The sequence below is a fragment of the Boleophthalmus pectinirostris genome, unplaced genomic scaffold, assembly GCF_026225935.1.
Source record: "Boleophthalmus pectinirostris isolate CB_2022bp ecotype Guang Dong unplaced genomic scaffold, ASM2622593v1 HiC_scaffold_17, whole genome shotgun sequence".
Classification (NCBI taxonomy): Eukaryota; Metazoa; Chordata; class Actinopteri; order Gobiiformes; family Gobiidae; genus Boleophthalmus; species Boleophthalmus pectinirostris.
In genome coordinates this window covers 14,259,812-14,273,543 of record NW_026571115.1, presented here as the reverse complement: position 1 = coordinate 14,273,543, position 13,732 = coordinate 14,259,812, and positions in this window count along the sequence as shown.

Below are 13,732 nucleotides of genomic sequence, written 5' to 3'. Positions count from 1 at the left end.
TTTCTGTTTCTCGGGTCCCCTCTGTTTTCCCCTTTGAGTTTTGTGCTGCTAGTATCACGTTTCACCACAGCCCGCATCCTAACCAGAGTCTGATGCTGGGGAGCGGACTGATCATGGAGAGAGAGGACCCGTTGCCTGCCAGGGGAGCTGCTTGCACGCTTTGTATTTGGTTGGCGTAATTTTGTGTTTTTCTGCTTTCTAGGCGATGATTTATTGAGTCCTTTGATAGGTTTATAGTTTTTGCTTTTGAGGTTTTACTTGAAGAAATAAAAAGGATATGGAAATTATATTTGGAACAGTAGTAGTAGAAAAATAGTATAAACTAAGAATGCACTTTCTCATTCTATTACTATTTTATAGTATTTTGAGTCAGAAGTAGTGGAAGTTGGTGGTAAGATACTAAAATTTCAAATTGATATACTTAATACAAATTTTGATACCACAGTGATCATAAAAATGCAGACAATAAATTGTAATTTACAAGATAGAATAATAATATTTTCTATATTACACTATTATATATATATATATATATATATATATATATATATATATATATATATATATATATATATATATATATATATATATAAAACTACATAATGTTATAACAATTCTCATAAAGATTGCAGTATTGCAATGATACTTGCTCAAATAAGTATAGGGATCAATACTTTTGACAAACCTAGCAGTTGGAAAAGGTGAAATGTTTATTATGTTTGCCGTTATTGGACAGATAGTAGTTGAGATAGTAACAGAATAAGCCACAAGCAAATACACTCCTAATATTTGCCATTTTAAAATCCCAAGCTTTTATATAACTTGAGTGTAACATGTGTGTTCTTGTTTCCATTAATACCCCAAAACATGCAGAATGCGGCAGCCCTTTATCTAGGTACTTTTAACCAGGATACAGTCTCAGATCTGAAGAAGGGTCCCATCCTGGAGATCAGCCACTACTCCCCTGTGGATCAGTAAAGTTTGTTTAACTTTAGCGATGAAAGACTGATAAAAAGCAGACAACAATTTTCCTGTGTTGATAATACAGTATTATGACTTGCACAGTGATTCCACCTCTGTAAAATTCAGATTAAACTCCATAATCTACTTACTACCAATACTACTACTTACTAATTGTAGTAAAATATGACCAACACTTTCATAGCGATGTTTTTCCAAATGATAAATTACTAAGACTGTTGCCATAGTGATTAACAATTTAAAACAACATATTATAACTGAATGAGTCCAATGTTGCATGTAACAGGAAACTTAAACCCATGAACACAAAGCATTTTCACTAGTCCTTCTTTTTCCACCCACTTTTTTGGTCATCCACACAAGCTCCAGCAGCTCAAGGCCAACGTTGACCTGACCTTAAGTTAGAATTTAGGAACCAACCCGACCTTCTCTGACCTCTCAGACAGGATTTCCTCCCCACTGCGTCCACCATTGAACTTCACCATTGGACATACAAACCCTATCATTGCTCTTACCCACTGAGCGTCAGAATTTTGGAGTCACAAACAGAGCAGGGCTGTTTGACTGCTGGTGCCTGTAATGGGATAGGGCTGCTGTGGTGCCCTGGTAACCGCTGCAGCACTTGACCCGAGTCCCCACTGTGTAACATCCAGCTGTGAGCATGGATCATTTGTGACAGACAGAGTGACGTGTTGTTCTCAAGAAAATGGAGGTATAATTATGAAAGAATGCAAACAAAATACAACAACTTTCGCCAAACTTCACCACAGTGTTACACATTGTTTACAAATGCCTTGACGGAATGGGATAGTCTTGGAAAAAAATTCTAAGCGTGACTAAGATGTAAGATTATACTAACGTGATTTTGATAGCTTTCCTTTCTGTTGTCCAAACTAGTTAATTTACCATGAGGACTGCAAGAGAAATTTCAGAATATTTAAACACACAAGTTTTAGAGCAATGAAAAATTAGCACTGTTGCCAAGGCAGTTAACAACTCAAAACAAAGTATTCATCTTTTGAATGGTCAAAAGTTCTCAAAATGTCACCTATAAACAGAAAGTTGAAAGCCAAGGGTATAGCACTGTATAATTCAGTTACGTGTTAAATAATCAGCTACATTACAGTTACAGTTTGAAGAATTCAGGGATACAAGCTTTAATCCATAGGTAGACTTGAATGATCAGCAAGTGAAATTACAGACACAAAAAATCTAAATAAAAAGAAAACATCAAAACCACTAAAAGTAGTAGTAATAGTGACAAAATAGAAATAGTCAAAGGGTCCATATTACACTATTCTCTGATCATGTTATGTAGTTTCCTCATCACAAACATACCTCAAGTTGTGTTTTGTTTCATTCACACAAACCCTGCATATTTAGGCTGAGGTCTTCTCTCAAAGTGAAAACATACACTTTCACTAGGATAATTTGGATAATTTCAGACCTGGAATTGCCAATCTCTCCATTTTGCATAATATAGGACATTTAACCCTCTGAGACCCACAGTTGCAGAATTGCAACATTTACTTAGAGCTGTCTAGTAGTGACTCACATTGACTGAATGTAACAAAAACGGTATATCCCAGCACCCTTAAAGCCACAGTATGCAACTTTTTAGCTAAAAAAATTGACTACATTAATATATATATATATATTTTTTTTTTTCATTTTAACTTGATGTTTCTATGGAATTGGGTTACGTACCACCTAAAGAAAATTACATACTTCAACTTTAAGTAAAAATATATACATGAGATACACTTATTCTTCTGTACATCCATTGCTTAGTTATGTCTTTTCTTTGTCTCATTGAACACATAGTCGCACAGTGGTCTCTGGTTTACATAGGAGACAGTGGTATTTTGTTGATCTCTTTGTTGGCCATGCATCAATAGTAGGCTATGTCCAGTTCCCTCTGTCTTCCTGTCTGCTCCTAATGCGCTCCAGGAACAGTGTTTACCACAGTATTAGTGACACTGCAGGGAGGGAGCTGCTTCTGCTTTGGGCACATCTGCTGGGTTGCCAGATTTACAGAGAGAAGCCAGCAACCAACCAAAAAAAGAAGAAAAAAAAAAAAAAAAAACACCAACAACAACAACAACAACAACAACAACTAGCAACCTCATGCCCCCCCCCCCCCAAAAAAAAGCCCAAAAATTAAGCAACCCTAGTTAATTAAACGTTAAAAAAAAGGCTAATGAGATGCACATATCTGATGATGATTAACACATTTAAAACATAAACAGTTTATATTTCAGGCACTCATTAACTGATTCAGACAGAGCAAAAAGTCACACCCGCTACTCTGAGACTTTGCAAGTAACTTTTAAAAGCCCTTTTTTAGAAGCCCAAAGTTGCTATAAAGAAGTGGACTTGGCAACCCTGCACATCTGTTCTTCAGCACTATGGCACAGAGCCTTGTGTCAAGACCAGGCCAACAGGACAGGACACACAGAGGAGGGGGGAGGGCGGGGGGCATTCCCAGAGTCAACTTCTAACCCTCTCGCCCCAGTTAACCCCCCTTCCTGCCCCTATACAGTAACCCTCTGTGCTCCAGGCTCTGTCAAAGAGGCAGATGCATTACTATTGAATTAAAACAGCACGTTGAGAATGTTTGTAAGTTTGCCTGCTTTGCCTGGAATTCTCTACATTATGGTATTAATCATATCTTTTGTTTATTTATTCAATTTCAGGGTTTTTTATTGCTCTAAAAATCTTGAAAGGTGCTGTAAGCAAGCCCGTCTCTCCACAGATCTGACTTGTAACCTGGTCTACTAGCTTCACGTACTTGTCTTTATGGAGATCGATAGGTTCAATGCCATGTACTTTGCAAGATTCTGTGCAAACCAATAATATTTCCATGGAGATCCCTTTAAAGACAGACCATCCATCAGAAAAGTTACATAGTGTGCCTTCAACTTGAACCCTTAACTTGAACTTGAACAAAATCAGATATTGAGAGAACACACAAAAACCACAAAGCCCAAACCCGGAAACTAAGATGGTGTCAAGATCGTCTGTCCAGTTTATGCATCAATAATTTTTAAATGTGTATTTTTAATTTTATTTACCATGCACTGTGCTTTAACTTCTTCACATTCACGCTAATAAAAATAAAGGAAATAAAATCAGCCATTGAGTTCTGAAATAAATGCACCATGTGGTTTGATAAGAAGTGTGTATTCAGTTGAACATGTCTCAACATAACTCCTTTTAGTTTCCTGTTAATCCTGGTTTAGTTTCAGTTCAGGGCTTGCAACAAAATAATTCACAATTTCAATTTACAACATCCCATTTCATCTTGTATCTTATATTGAGGACATATTTCATTTCCAGTGTTTGGAAGAATACAAATGTAATTTCTTACAGAATACTGAATATCTCTGTATATATGTTTTTGCAACATCTGTTATATGGTACTATTCAGAATACTTTGATGTCAGATTTATTTATTACAGTGTTAAAGCAAATGATTACAACAGCTATATGTTTGTATAGTAGTGCATAATCATAGATTTTAGAAGTAATCAAGAACTGCCTCCGATTCCTCTGCATTTAGAAAAGGAAGTGTATTCTGATACCACCAACTGAAAGTAACTTAAGTAACTATATCAGAATACAATATAATTTTCAGTGCATGTATGTAGTCATGCCCCAACACTGCTCATTTCTACTTGAGTAATCTTGCATTTGAAACAACAGCATTTCCTACTTGGGCAAAGCTATTTCTGAGCTATTTCTGCTTTTTGGTTGAGTCTTGATTTAGCCTTTGTATCAAAACAGGGTTCATGTCCCCATCACACATCTCGATGATAGACCTCAACCATAAATACCGCGATGCCTTTGGGGCCAACAATGCAGACATGGGCTCACTGTGACATGTGGAAAGTCTATAAGAGGAAGCGGTCCTGTGTTAAACATGGCTGGAAAGAGGACCTGCAGTTTCAATACTACTTCCATGAATACATTTGTGGCACTGATATGACTTGATTGTAGATAGGCTACAATCGGATAAACAATATACAGATATCCCTTACAGCTACTGGCTCTGTAGATTAGTTATGTAATTCCTTTGAGCATACATTCCCCAATAAGGTACACAAGAGTCAATCTTTAAACATAAAAATCTTGGCATCAGCTGTAAAAACAGTGGGAGTGATAGTGTTCTGAGTGAAGCAGAAATCACATGCACATAGACAAAACAACTAGAAACGAAGTGACACATCATAATGCAAGCAGGGAAATTATCAACTGTTTTTGGAGAATAGATAAGAGCTGGCACTATCTCGCAATGGCAGGATATAGTGTAAAGGCATGTGGGATCTTAGATAAGGGATGCATGTGTGCAGTTTAATTTAGCTTTTTTCAATAATGGATAAATGATTACATCAGAAAGGGCATCTGGTGCAAAATCTTAAAGGTTCACTATAGGTAACATTTGCGCTGCAGGGTCACCCAACCTCTTATCTCCATGGAGATATGCTTTGCCAGGAATACTCCACAATATGATATTGAAGTTATCTTGGATTTGTTCAATTTTCATTATTTTTTATTGCTAAAAAATATTTGAAAAACATCCATTGTACTATGAGTGGGGTTGTCTCTCCACAGATTTGACCTGTAACTTGGCCTGGTGGCATTGCTTGCATGTCTCCATGAAGACAGATAAGTTTAAGATATGTTTAATGTGTCATACTGTGGAACATTCCTGGCAAAGAAATAACATCTCTGCAGAAACAAGTGGCAGACCCTCTTCTAAACATATCACACATTGCACCTTTAATCCATGTGAACCAAAGAAGTCCCTGGAACAGCAGAAACAGGGAAATCAGATCATCTTATTTCTGGTGTGATTAAACTCTTGTCCAGGTTGGGTATTGACAGAGACAGCTCTGGTTCCGGGAGGCATCCAGACTCCTGCAGCTATTTTTAGTGCTGCTGACTGTGTGAAACTATGCTCAATACCAAACTCTGGCAGAACGACAGCCTGTGCGAGATTAGAGTCCGTCTCAACAAATATGTGAATGAATACATCTGGAGCTATGGAGATCCTGTGGAGAAATGTGCAAAACATTTCCTGCTGATCACTATGTCTCTGTGTAATCCTAGTCTTTATCAGTTTTCCTGTACAGTTTTGTGAATGCCATTGCTGGAAAAGGACATAGTGCAAATGAACAGGACAATATGGCATTATACTTATCTATCTCCATGGAAATGTATACCAGCAGGCCAATTTAAAGATCAGATTGGTCTAGAGGTACCCTGCTCACTATAAGAGTGCATCTTTTTCAAGGTATTAAACACCTGTAGTTAAAAATATGCAAGATGTAATAACCTGACTCACACCAAGTTGATATGTGTAGCACTGAGCTCTGCACATTTTCAACCATCAATCAATATCACTTTGTTTGTTCCTGAGGGGCAATTAAAGCACACTCAGCAGTAAAATACAACAATAATAGAAAGCTCAAACAAAGTCTAAGTGTAGCTCAACAGGTAGTGTCATTAGATCCTGTGTCGGGGCACACAGGTTTGAGGAGAGTAACAGCCATCAGGACAAAAGTGTCCCTCCTCTGTGTTCTCTGTGTCCTCTGTGTCCTGCAGCATCGCAGCAGCCTCCAGGGGGAACCACTTACCTAGGACTACATAGGACTACATATCTGGAGTATAGCCTTATGTGGAAGAAAACAAGAAAACAAATCACCTTCTAAGGGACTTCAACCCTGGCCCCTCTGGCTTTGAGGCACATTAGCAGTCATCCCGCCTTTGCCTTCACTCCACTGACACACAGAAAACTGTACAGAAGCATACACTGGCTTGTTTTACCATTTGCAGCAGTATCAATACTAGTAACCTTAGAGAGGTTATAAAAACATAAACTACATGCAACATCTCTCTTGATTCTTCCACTATGTTTTTGACACACCACAATGTTTTCCCCCCCATTACTTTTAAATAACCATCTCTACAATATTCACTCTGGCTCTCAAAATCCTGTGGTCTTGCAGCAGTCCAATAATTCAACATTGTCTATATAATGTTTCCAGGAACTTTGTGGCACTAAATGACTGAGAGTAATATGTTTGTATAAAAATAAATGTGTTAGTAGCTTACATAAACTGTGTGCATGTCCTGTCTGCATGCAACTTCTCCTGTTTCCACTTGGGCTTACTCCATGCTGACTCTAGGCACAGTGGCGTGGCTCACAACATCTACAGACACAAGCAGAGGTGGGTACTAGCCAACAAGAATGACTCTTTAAGTTTGTAGAGACCTGAATGATTATAAATAATTGAATTTGACAGAATATAAGAAAAAAGTAAAAGTCATATTATGTTAATTAAAGGTGCAATGTGCAACTTTTCTAGTGGAGGGTCTGTCACCTGCTTCTCTCCATGGAGATATTGCCTGGAATGTCCCACAGTATGGCTCTACGCTTATTTATCTCTATGGAGACTGCAGGTGACTCCATAGGGCCAAGGTACATGTCAGATCTGTGGAGAGGCAAGCCCAGTCAATGTTTTTAGGTCAATAAAAAGACATCTTCTTAAGTAAATGCAAGATACTTTTAATACCATGAACATTTCAGAAAACAATAACATCTCCATAACAAAATGTATCCCATACTGAAAAATGTAAATTAAAGGACTTCATATATTCAGTCAGTGTTTGTATTTGCCTACTTTTACATTTTTCAGTAAGGGCTACATTTTGTTAAGATTTCAAGTTAACCCTCGTAGAGCACCTCCACTGCCACTTTTGACTTTTTTATGACCCGGTGAAGCACTGTACCTCTTCTCTTCAAATAACATCTCCATGTTATTGCTCATCCAAGCTGAAGAAGCAGCTTGGATGAACTGTGAAATATCTTCAATCAAAAATGTTTGTCCAGTTGACAGAATTAGATTTTTCTTTTGCTATCTCCATGGAGACAGGTGGCGGATCATTCATCAGAAAAGTTTAATAATAGTGTATGTATAATGTTGCTCAAATTGCTCAAATAAACAAACTAAAACCGTTTAAATGCAACATCTGATTTATGATTTAGAGCCACTGTGGGTGGTCAAGTTCCCTCAAAAAGGTACTTAATTATAGTTAGAGCCAAAGTATTCCAACAGACAAACTAACCTAATCTGATGCAAGAAATACAAATGTTCAAATAAGCACTGGTAACTTTGACCCACAGAGTAACCAAAACTTTTACTTCTAGCATGGACTGTTACTTAAAAAAATAGATAAAATACAAATATTACTCAAGTTGAAGTAAAACAGTAACAGCAAACTTCCCTGACCAGTACCATTTCCAAACACTAGCCCCACTGGACACACAAGTAAAGCCTTCCCCATAACTGAAGCAGTATTTGATCCCAGCCCCTCCCCCTACTGTAAAAACACACACTTGAGCCCACGAAGTGCAAACCTCAACCCCCCAGGCCTGGCTTAGGGCAGCAGTCATTATTCGCCCATCATCATGCATCATTTCAACACAAGGTCTGTCTCCTAACTCCATCAAACCACGTCTTAAAACCATTACCCCAGTTACACTAAAGGCTTGGATGTCCTTGCATTGCCCCGAAGCCAGTCCCACAGATACCACCCCATACCCCCCTCCCCACCTCCTGCTCCTTTTTACCCCTGCCTTGGCGAATGGAGAGGACAAGCAGTCCTATAGCAGAACAATTTAAGGCTAACATCCAACAACATATAGAGTTTAAGTGGTGCACATGGAATAAATTTGCTCAAGGAGATTTAAAGGTGCACTCTGTAACTTTTCTGGTGGAGGGTCCGTCACCTGCTTGTCTCATGAAAATGTCATTGCTTTGCCTGGAAAGTTCAACACTATGGTTTAAGATTGATAAGAAATAATTGGTTTGGTGGAGTCACACTGCTTGTCTCCATGAGGATTGCAAAGCTTTATGCCATTCTCTATAACATTTCAGGTTTCAGGTTCAGTCAGTTTTGGTAGCCAGGCTGGTGCCACCTAGTGCCTCCGCTCAATTTCATTTCTCTCCAGCAACTACGTCAGGAATCAAAATACATTAGACGGTTCACAAAAACCCCGGAAGAGCAAGTTCAGGCACCAGCCAATCAGTGAAGAGCCATATATTCAGTGTCGTCAACGATTCCCGAGATCGAGAATTTAAAGTCAGAATAAAAAGAATATTTGGTGAATTTCATCAAGGGGAAAAATGTTATTGCCCTTCTTCCTATGAGATTTGGGAAAGGCTTCATATACCAGTTAGCCCCATTAGCAGCGCATTACATACTTGACTACCACTATTGGTTAAATGATAAAAAGCGCCCACCTACCATCAAGCGAACAAATTCTAACACTACGAGGTTAGACGGTTTCCACGAAGCGAAACCGGCTGATGAATTAGGCTACAGTTTTCTCCCTCCACCTATAACTTCATTAGTTTCCCTTTAAGAAGAATAGTTAAAATGTACCTTTTTAAAAACATAATTAATTTTATTTATTTTTTCAGATTGGTTAGGTTTTTGTCTGCCCTTGTGGAGATGCTGGAGGCAAAGTCATAACTGGGACAATAGCTGTAGAAACAGCACTGTTATTGTAACTGTAAGTATAGAAGAAGTACTGATACTTGTAGTACCAGCAAAATGTGGAACACTGACTGTGGTTGAATGCTGAGAGTATCAGTATATAGGTAGACTCGTAGTTGTCATGATAGAAGTATTACAGTATTAGTACCCTCAGCAAAGATGTACCACTAAAGTAACAGTAGTTCTATTGCAGTCAACGAAGATAGAAGAGTGTGGCCAACAATAATTTAACTTTTACATGTATTTGCAAACTCTAATCACATAAACATAGAGACATTATATACTGTATTGATATGGCTAAATCAAATATAAATCTATGCTGTAATTGAGCCATCTCCTTGCTTTCCCCGTGTACCGTATTTATTCGCGTTTTTCTCAACAGTTGCCTGTATCTCCCCTGACCACCACAAACACTTTATCACTCTGTCTCGGGCCTTTTCAATGTCACTCATCATCCTCCCAGCTGCAACTGTCATTTGCTACAGTCAGCAGATTACACTAAACAAAGGCCAAGGCGCAGCAACAAAAGATAAAAGGCCGTGAGTAAACAAACTGGGAGGCAGACTAAATAACACCCGCCCAACTGTTGCATTATGGGTAGGTGGTGCGTTTCCATGGCTCCTCTGTGCGAGTGTTTGTGAGCTGTTGTTGGCAGCAAACACAGGGAACAAAAGTGTCTTGGCAGAGCTCACCTTCAGGAGGCCACAGCTGTTACTGCTGTTTAATGTAACGCAGGTGTCAGTGCAGTATGCTTTGTGGACCTGTCAGTTTGAGCACACAGCCTGTGGCCCGTATGTGTCAATAGATCATTGATTACTCTAAAGGTGTACTGTGTAACTTTTCTAGGAAGGGGCCCGCTAACTGCTTGTCTCCATATTTGTTAAAGCTTTTCCTGGAGTATGACATTGAAGGTCATCACAAACATACCTGAAGATGTGTTTTGTTTCATTCACATGTTTAACACACAGATGCTGCATATTTAGTCTAAGTTCTTTTCTCAAACAGAAAACACTCTGTTCCACTTTGTGATGTCATGTGGTAACAGATCAATAATTACTGTCAAGGTGCACTATGTAGCCTTTCAAGGAAGCAGTCTGGTAACTGCTCGTCTACATTTAACTTGCATTTATACAATTGTTTTTGTATTGCCCAAAAACACAATCGCCTCTTCATAGATCTGACATGTAACTTTGCCTGGTGGCGTCATTTGCTTGTCACTATAATAAATTTAAGACCATATTTTAGAACATTCTGGACAACAGGCACATAAATAAAGGATTCTAATATTGCTGACTCAATAGTTTAGTGGTCAAGTGTCTGTCTAACAAATGCTAACAATGCTTGCTCTAGTTGTTGTTGTGTCCTCGAGCATATGAATGTGCAAATGGACCAAGGCAAGAAAACTGGCCTAGTCTATTTTTCCAAGTTGGTTTGCTTACAAGAAAACTACAAAATATTACTGCAAATTAACAAAAAAATACAGACTAAAATATATATGTTTTTCAGCCTGTTCTTTGTGTACATAACTAAACCCACAGCTGAACAACAAGTGCACAGTGTTCACCTGTGGTAGAACAGGTTGTAGCAGCAGCTGTCTGGATGCAACAGTTGAGCTAACAGTGTAGTGGTGGGTCTGTGCACTGTATACATGCATCAGCCTATAGGAGCTTTTATTAGCCCAGTGGAGTAGCAGGGGGTAGGACACCTGAGGGCAGACTGTTTTAATACTGCTGGCACAGGACAGGGAGTTCCCATGGGGTAAGGGAAACCGTAGCCAAAAGTACTCCAGGGGGTAAAAGCTAGACCCAGGTGCAAAAATGTGAAGTGAATAAGAGTGGAGAGGTCAAGGACTAATTAGGACATGGATGTTTTAAAGGGCCCATATTTCACTATTTTCTGATCAGTTTTATAATTCCTTATCAAAAACATACTTGGAGTTTAACACACAAAAGATATTGAGGTTTTTATTCTTCTTTTTGAATTTGTCTCTCAAATGCAGTCTTCCCCCTTGTGATGTTACATTGTAATGCATACCATACCACGGTATTTTTAAACTCCATACACCTTCACTAGAATAATTTGGGTAATTTCAGCCCTGGAATTGCCACTCTCTACTAAACAAAACGTAAAAGGTAGCTATTAACATCATGACATCACAAGGTGGAACAGAGCATTTTGAGCTTTGTAAACGTAGACAGGCTAATAATAAAAGGTTACTCAGACATGTGTAAATGAAACAAACACAACTCCAGGTATGTTTTTGATGAATTAACAATATTCTAACATGGATAAAGCTCTCAAGAGTCAATTTTGCATAAGCCTAGACCAAAGACTTGTGGGTTGACTGTTTTATTAAGATTATGATCATTTATATAGGCCACAGTGGAGAAGAGGAGAATACATGGAGTGAGTTAGCTGCAGATTTGGGAGTGACTGTAGTTTTATTTGCCTTTTCACTTATTAAAATTCTATTTACTACTTCTCCGTATCCCAAGATTAACTGGGCAACCAAGAATTTCTACTGTTGACAACAGCCCTTAATGCTTCAATAATTTGTGCAGTACTTACAGTTTTAACTTATTTTTTTATTCTTTTTATAGTTGCCCTTCATTTAACAATGTTTACAGAGTATTTGAGCTACTGTGTCCAAGTCCCTTTTCCCCATTTACTGGATCAATAAAAAGTTTGGATTGTATTTTTATCAAGTTCTCCATGTGTTTAGCTGTAAATTCCCTTCCCAAGTTTTGGTACATAGATGCACATATCTTTCTCACGAAGCTGATTCAGTTTGTAAATATAATCATTGTTGTTTTACGAGCCAACGTGAGAATATTTGTATGTTTTTGCACTCATGTCCTCTGTACGTACAATGGCACCCCTATGGAAAGCCTGCATTCGTGATGTGGGCAGAGCCAGGCATAATCTGATCCAAAAAGAATGAATGTGTGTGAGAAACGCAGCTGTTGTCGGACTCCAGGGCTCTTTTTGTTTTTGTTTGTGAGATTTGAACACAAGTCGCACAGAAACTATTGCATTATGCCCTTTAATTTAAATGTACAAAATCAAAACGTAGAAAATTACTAGACTGAATGCCATGTCATATTTTAAACATAGCAGCTCAGATCAAGTCTTATATATTCTTGGGTAGTAGTATACTTCACCATGGCAGCCACACATGAATTGTTAGTTTGCCCAATCATACAATGGAGAAAGTAGGGTTGGGTAACATTGAATAGTAGTCTAACTTTGTTGTATCCAAAAGAGCTAAATAATCTAGCCTACTGGTATCTGCTTATTCATATATCACATTGACAATTGTATTTATGCCTGGAAGATCCTGAGAAATGGTGCTCGACAGTCCCAGCAAAGTAAACAACTGACAATACCTAGTTCAAAGAAATAGTGAGAGAAATAGTAGTGTTTCATGGTCTCCTAAACCTGGTCTCAAGTACTGCATGAAAATAAAAATGTGCACTGAACAAACTTATTTTATCTTATTTATTTTATTTATTTAACCAATATAACCTCACTGAGATTAAAACATTTTTTTCCAAAAGTGACCTGGCAAAGAGGCAGTGCAATTCGCAATTACAGAGACAGAGTAAACCTTGGGACAATCAACTGTTCATGATTACACAGAATCCAATAAAATCATTTAGACTTGATTGTAAAAAAATAGATACCTCATATAAAACAACTAAAACCAGACGATTGTTCCTCCAAGACATTTAAAAGTCTCTTAAACATATTTAGAGAAACCAGATCATTCTGCCAGTGCGTCAGTCTGCGCAATGACAAAGAGGCTCAACCAACTCTCTCTCAGAGCACTCCGTGATGTGTGAACAAATCAAGTCATTAAAAGGTAAGTGTCCAAAAACCACAAGAATAAGATGCATATCATTATTGACAGTTCTAAAAAGTATAATAAATGTCAATACTTCCTCATAAATAGCAAAGAGATAAGATTTGCTTTGTTTCATTGTTTTTTGTTTTGTTTTTACTGAAGACTGTATAATATCTGGTTAAGGCTCCCGTATGTTCTTGCATTCCTCCGTTCAACCTTGGGGAAAAGAAATCTTGTGCTGGCTTAACCTGACCTCTAGTGGTCAGTTGTTGCATTTTTCATTTAAACCTTTAAATAGCCTCATACTTTTTTTTTTCTTCTTGAAAACTAGTAATCAGTAAT